This window comes from Salvelinus fontinalis, chromosome 10 (genome assembly GCF_029448725.1).
Source record: "Salvelinus fontinalis isolate EN_2023a chromosome 10, ASM2944872v1, whole genome shotgun sequence".
Lineage (NCBI taxonomy): Eukaryota > Metazoa > Chordata > Actinopteri > Salmoniformes > Salmonidae > Salvelinus > Salvelinus fontinalis.
The window spans coordinates 28,490,569-28,498,535 of record NC_074674.1 but is presented as its reverse complement, the minus strand read 5'-3'; positions in this window follow the sequence as shown (position 1 = coordinate 28,498,535).

Here is a 7,967-nt window from a genome sequence, read left to right as displayed (position 1 = left end):
GTTCAATAGTTGCATAGTTTGCCTGCCATTGCTTAAACTTACAAGAAAAATAACAAACAGGATGATCCACTCCACTCTTGTCCTGCTGCAGTAGAACAGCACCTCTGGCACTAGCATCTACCTCCAGTTTAAATGGTCGCCCAAAATCCGGAGCAGCAAGTACAGGGGTATTACATAAGAGTGCTTTCGCAGATTCAAAAGCTACCTGAATCATGGGACCACTCAAACGCTCTAGCTGGACTGAGCAAATTGGTTAATGGAGCAACTACCACAGAAACATTTTTACAGAAACTACAGTAGTAGCCAACCATCCCTAAAAAGCAGCGTAGCTCTCGTCTGGTGGTAGGTGCAGGGAATGCAGTTATAGCCAAGACCTTGGCATCAACAGGGCACACCTGTCCATGGCCGACCTCTTTGCCGAGATAGGTAACAGTAGCCTTCCCAAACTCGCACTTTGCCAAGTTCAGGGTTAGAGACGCAGCTGCCAAACGTTCACATACTACCCTTAGAGAGTTAACATGATCTGACCACTCAGACGAATAAATCACCAGATCATCAAGGTAGGCACTACAATTGGGAACTCCAGCTAATACGGAGTTAACCAGTCGTTGGAAAGTGGCTGGTGCATTTCGCATCCCAAAAGCCATGACTGAGTATTGTAGGAAGTTGTCTGGGGTCACAAAGGCAGACATCTCAGAAGCACGTGAGGTTAACGAAACATGCCAGTAACCTTTTAAAGAGGTTCAACTTAGTTACATAAGTAGCAGCACCGACAGTGTCGATACAGTCGTCCAGTCTGGGTAACGGAAACGAATCTGGCATTGTGACAAAATGTACCTTTCGATAATCCGTACATAACCTGGACGTAACCCATCAGATTTAGGAACCAGAATGCAAGGAGAACTCCAAGGGCTTGAACTTGGCATAGCCAGGTCATTCTCCAACAAATATCTCACCTCATCCCTCATCTTCCTCTTGGAAGCATTGATACGATATGGGTGTTGCTTGATAGGGGCAGCATTTCCAACATTAATGTCATGTTCCAACACGTTTGTGCGAGTAGGAACGTCATTAAAGAGACATGGAAAACTGTAGTAGCTTCACAATATCGTTGGCCTGTCCGTCCGTTAAATGAACCAGACCTGACTGGAGAGACAGCAGCATTTCTGAGTTGGGTAATCTAACGCACTGCTGCTGAGTATTGCGCAACTCTAATCCATCTCCATCATCATTAATATGACAGTCCAACCCAGCCCAGTCCGCTATCATAGCAGTAGAAGCAGAGGAGAAGGCAGTACCTTCCTCTGTTTTTGAACTATCTAACTGGGTGATGGGTCGGGTGTGGTATGCTTTCAACATGTTAATGTGGCACACACGAGATTGGCGTTTTCTATCAGGAGTTTGAAGCACATAATCAGTTTCACTTCTTTTTTTCAATTAAATAAAGACCAGAGAAACAAGCTGACAGTGAAGATCCTGGAACAGGCAATAACACCAATACTTGGTCACCTGGCTGTAGTGGACGAGAAACAGCCTGTTTATCATAGTGTCTTTTCATACCCCTCTGTGAGGAAGACAGAGCTTCATTTGCAAGAGCACAGGCTTGGTGTAGGTGCTCACGAAAGCGACTAACTTAGTCCAACACATTCTCATCTCCCGCACACAACTCTTGGGACAAAAACTGTTCTTTAAGAACTTTCATTGGTCCTTTCACTGTGTGACCAAACACTAGTTCAGCTGGGCTGAACCCTAGGGACTCCTGTACAGTTTCACGAACAGCAAACAAAACTAGAGGAACTCCCTCATCCCAATCTTTCTCAGATTCCAAACAATATTTACGTAGCATAGACTTCAATGTCTGATGCCAACGTTCAAGCGCAACCTGAGACTCTGGGTGATATGCGCTTGACACACGGTGCGTAATTGACAAGGATTTTAACACCTGCTTGAAGAGCTTTGATAGGAAATTGGTACCTTGATCACTTTGTACCCCCTTAGGTATCCCGAATGTCGTGAAGAATTTAATTAAGGCTTTACTCACTACCGGAGCAGTAATTCTTCGCAGAGGAATGGCCTCGGGGTATCTTGTTGCCATACACATAACCGTTAACAGAAACTGGTTACCCTATTTTGTTTTCGGTAACGGTCCAACACAATCAACCACCACATGTTTGAATGGTTCACCTATGACAAGAGGAATAACCTGATTTGGTTTTCCTGTTATCTGACATGTGTGGCATGTCCGACAGAACTGAGCCACATCTTGTTTTAAACCTGGCCATAAGAAAAGTCGAAGGATCCGATCATAAGTTTTGGTGATTCCTAAATGACCAGACCACTGGTGATCATGAGCAAGGGATAACACATTTTGTCAAAAGGCTGTAGGAATCACTATTTGGTAAACAGCATTCCAGTCTCCGCCCGCGTCAACATGGGATGTCCACTTACGCATGAGGAGATTACCATCAATAAAGTAAGCCACGTTCTTCTTCTTTACATCTTCCAATGAGACACCACTAGAAAAACATTTAGCAAGCTTGACGTCAACCTTTTGGTTAGCAATCAGTTGCTCACGACTGACTGGTAACAGTATTGCATCAGCAATAAGTTCAACATACTTCGATTCTTCTCTGGGCTGTTTGTCAGAGGTGATCAGCTTCCCAGAGGTAGCACACAACCCATCCTCTTGATCAAACTCTTTGAACAGAATAGTGTTCGACAATCTATCACGTCACTCTCTTGTCGTGCCTGAGCACGAGTGACAGCACAAGCGGGGAACACAAGTGGATAATTCTGTGCCAGCTCATTGGAGAGAGAGTGGTCACTTATCCAATACGGGTACTACCTTTCCTCCGGCAATATCGTTACCCATTATAAAGGTCACACCTTTTACTGGCAACATCAGACTTACCCCCACTCTGAATATTCCACTGATTAACTCAGTGTACTTTCACAAAGTGCAATGGCACTGGGACAAAACCCATTTCAATACCCTGAACTAACACACTGGAACCACAGTATGTATTGTCGGATAAGGGCAACACATCAGACAACACTGAGCCGCACCCGTATCTCTAAGCATTTTAACCGGACGCTGAGACGCTTCGTCATTCGCTAGGCACACAAACCCCTCAAATGAACGGTTCATAACTACGGTCGGGGGCTGAGACTTTCAAACTACATTTACCCTGAGGCACCTGTTTAGTTTCAGACCTCACAACCGTACGAATTAGACCAACACCTGTTGGCGGCTTGGCACGAAGAGGCATCCCTTGTTTGCGTTTAAGCAGGACGCAATCATTAATCATATGTCCCACCTTATGGCAATAGAAACAGGAACGCTCATTTTTCTGGCCTGCTTGATGTACTGCTGCTGGTCGACTAGGACTAAAAGTAGGCAATTCAGTGGCTCTACTCTCAGTATGAGCCGAAAACACATTCTTGTGTGTTAACACAAACTCATCTGCCAACACAGACGCTTCTGACAGGGAGGATACTTTCTGTTCGTTTAGGTAAACTATAATGCATTTGTGTAAGCAATTTTTAAAGTCTTCCAACAAGATGAACTCCCGGAGAGAGTTGAATTCAGTTACCTTGCTAGCAGCATGCAATTTATCAAACAGATTTCCCTTGTCTCTAGCAAATTCCACAATTCTTACTAGAAGACTTCTTATGAGACCTAAATCTCTGTCGGTATGCCTCAGGCACAAGCTCATAGGCGCGAAGAACAGTAGCTTTGACCACTTCATAATTCAAACTGTCTTCAAGAGGTAGCGCTGACAAAACCTCTTGCGCTTTACCAGTTAATTTACACTGAAGTAATAGGCACCATACCTCTTCAGGCCATTTCAATGCTACACGTTCAAAAACACGAAAATAGGAGTCAAACTCTGACTCTCTGAACAAAGGTACCAAGGCAATCTGTCTACTAATGTCAAAAGTGTTGGAAGCTCAAGTTGGTGAGGACGGCTCACTAACAGGCACAGCAGGAACGAATGCTAGCCTTGCTGTCTCTGCCTCCAGTTCCATCTGGCTTATTTTGAACTCCAACTGCCGCTCTGTCTGCCCCAATTTTACACATCTCCAACTGGAGATTCTCTCGCCTAATTTGGGCTCTCTTCCGCCTCCAGTTGGACCTGTGTTGAACGGACATCCCTCCTGGCATCACCGGTTGACAGTGGGGAGAGTGGATCAAAACTGGGCAATGTGGCTGGAACTTTAGCCTTGCCCTTGCCCTCGTTCTCAGACACCAACGGGCTTACAAGAGCAGCAACATCCCCTACAGGGGTAGTAGACTCAGGCAGCGGTAATACAAGCAACTGCTCTTCCAACAAAACATTTACCACCAGTTGTTTAACCGCCGCTTTAACTAAACTCTGCGGAATCAATACAGAATAATGTAGGTGTAAAAACAAACAAGAGCTCAAAGAGAGAGATATTGCGAGAGATTGAGACACAGAGATTGAAACACAAAGAGATTGAACTCTAGAAAAAACAACTGAATGGGTTTTTAAACCAAGGGAAAGGGGATGTGATTGGGTAATGGAAACAGGAGGTGTGTCTTCTGATTGATGACTGATTGGGGAATGATGATTGCCACCTGTGAGGGGAGAAGGAGAGAAAAGAAACACACAGGATACACACACACAGGATACCTGTATACACTGTTCTCTCTGCTACCACACGGCAAGAGGTACTGGAGCGCCAAGTCTAGTACCAAAAGGCTCTATAACAGCTTCTACCCCCAAGCCATAAGACTGCTGAACTATTAATCAAATGGCCCCCCGGACTATTTACATTGACATCCCCCGTTTGTTTTTACACTGCTGCTACCCGCTGTCTATTATCTATACATAGTCACTTTACCCATACCTACATGTACAAATTACCTCAACTAACCTGTACATTGACTCTGTACCGGTAACCCCTGTATATAGCCTCGTCATTGTTATTTTATTGTGTTACTTTTTATAATTTTTTACTTTCGTTTATTTGGAAAATATTTTCTTCACTCTTTCATGAACTGCATTGTTGGTTAAGGGCTTGTAAGTAAGCATTTCACGCTACACCTGTTGGTCCCGTGTGGCTCAGTTGGTAGAGCATGGCGCTTGCAACGCCAGGGTTGTGGGTTCAATTCCCACGGGGGGACCAGGATGAATATGTATGAACTTTCCAATTTGTAAGTCGCTCTGGATAAGAGCATCTGCTAAATGACTTAAATGTAATGTAAATGTTGTATTCGGTGCATGTGACAAATAAAATGAGATCTGGAATGGACTCAATGGAACAGAGTCAAATGTGGTTTCCATACCGTGCATTTGGAAAGTATTCAGACCCCTTCACCTTTCCACATTTTGTTACGTTACAGCCTTATTCTAAATATATCTAGATTTTTGTTATCTCATCAATCTACACACAATACCCCATAATGGCAAAGCAAAAACAGGAGTTAACATATAAAAAAACAGAAATCTCACATTTACATAAGTATTCAGACCCTTTACTCAGTACTTTGTTGAAGCACCTTTGGCAGCGATTACAGCCTCGAGTCTTCTTGGGCATGACTCTACAAGCTTGGCACACCTGTATTTGGGGAGTTTCTCCCATTCTTCTATGCAGATCCTTTCAAGCTCTGTCAGGTTGGATGGAGAGCTTTGCTGCACAACTCTTTACAGGTCTCTCCAGAGATGTTAAATCGGGTTCAAGTCCGGGCTCTGGCTGGGTCACTCAAGGACATTCAGAGACTTGTCCCGAAGCCACTCCTGCGTTGTATTGGCTGAGTGCTTAGGGTTGTTGTCCTGTTGGAAGGTGAACCTTCGCCCCAGTCTGAGGTCCTGAGCGCTCTGGCGCAGGTTTTCATCAAGGATACCTCTGTACTTTGCTCCGTTCATATTTCCCTCGATCCTGACTAGTCTCTCGGTCTCTGCCGCTGAAAAACATTTGCACAGCATGATGCTGACACCACCAGAGATGGTGCAAGGTTTCCTCCAGACGTGACGCTTGGAATCTTGTTATTCATGGTCGGAGAGTCCGTTAGGTGCCTTTTGGCAAACTCCAAGCGGGCTGTCATGTGGCTTCTACTGAGGAGTGGCTTCTGTCTGGTTACTCTACCATAAATGCCTGATTGGTGGAGTGCTGCAGAGATGGTTGTCGTTCTGGAAGGTTCCCCCATCTCCACAGAGGAACTCTGGAGCTCTGTCAGAGTGACCATCGGATTCTTGGTCACCTCCCTGACCAAAGCCCTTCTCCCCTGATTGCTCAGTTTGGCCGGGCGGCCAGCTCTAGGAAGAGTCTTGGTGGTTCCAAACCTCTTCCAATTAAGAATGATGGAGGTCACTGTGTTCTTGGGGACCTTCAATGCTGCAGGATTTTTTTTGGTACCCTTCCCCAGCTCTGTGTCTCAACACAATCCTCTCTCGGAGTTCCACAGCAATTCCTACAACCTCGTGGCTTGGTTTTTGCTCTGACATGCACTGTCAACTGTGGGACCTTTATATAGACAGGTGTGTGGCTTTCCAAATCATGTCCAATAAATGTAATATACCACAGGTGGACTCCAATCAAATTGTAGAAACATCTTAAGGATGATCAATGGAAACAGGATGCACCTGAGCTCAATTGAGTGTCATAGCAAAGGGTCTGAATACTTATGCAAATAAGGTATGTTTTTATTTTGAATAAATGTGTAAGAATGTATAAAAACCTGTTCTCACGTTGTCATTATGGGGTATTATGTGTAGATTGATGAGGAAAATGTTTAATTTAAACCATTTTAGAATAAGGCTATAACGTTACAAAATGTGGAAAAAGGGAAGGTGTCTGAATACTTTCTGAATGCACTGTATGTTTGATGTGTTTGATATTGTTCCATATATTCCATTCCAGCCACTACCATGAGCCTGTCCTACTATAGCTCCTGCCACCAGCCTCCTCTGCAAATTGACCTGGTACTGGTACTCCCTGTATATAGCCCCACATTGACCTGGTACTCCCTGTATATAGCTCCATTCTTGTTTATTTTATTCCTCGTGTTACTATTGTATTTTAATTGCTTTTAAACTCTGCATTGTTGCGAAGGGCTCATAAGCAAGCGTTTCAAGATAAAGTCTACACCAGTTGTATTTGGCGCATGTGACACATTTGATTTGATTAATAATGAAAGACCTGTAAGGTAACCTGGGCCTCTGACATGCATTGAAATTGATCTGAGTGCCTAAGACGCCACTTTAAGAGTACACAGAGCAGGGCAAGTACAGCCAAGTAAAAAAATCAATCAAGAACAAGAAGTGTGTTTGTTCCAGGCCAGCCAACGTGAGACAGGATATATCGAAAATCCCTTTCCTCCCTCAGCTCTCTGCGTCAGCATGCTGTGAACTTGAGGATATGACTGTTTTTTCCCAAGTCTGTACCTTGAAAGTACATGGACAACTTTGCTTTTACAAGTGCTCAATCAGGAAGGATTCTATATGCAGGAATGGTCTAAGATCCCTCTCAGTGTGTTCTCCAACTCATAAATAATTTTAGAAAAAGGCTCAGTGGCGTTATCCTGGCAAGGTGAGGTATTGAAAGGTATTGAAAACCGGGTTGTTAATCATTTTGACCGCTACCTTTCTGACAAATATAATTAATACTTGTTAAACAAAATCTCCTTCGGACCCCACAGTAAAGTATATAGCACAGAATGCACACATCAAAAGGTACTAGTGTTTCAGTGATGAAAGTTCATCCTCACCTGGACACCCTGCATCTCTACAGGCCTTGGAGGGGTGTCGCCAAAGACCATCTGTCCAAGGTTAGATGTGCTCGCCGCTGATGTCAGGACTTAACCTCGAGGAACATACAAAATACCTTAATAAATGCTTTAGTGATAACACGGTTCTTGTTTTCCTTTAAACCATGTTTTATTATTCCTAATATTAGATGTAGATACACAAGTCAATGAACATTATTTTCGATCTGTAATGAAA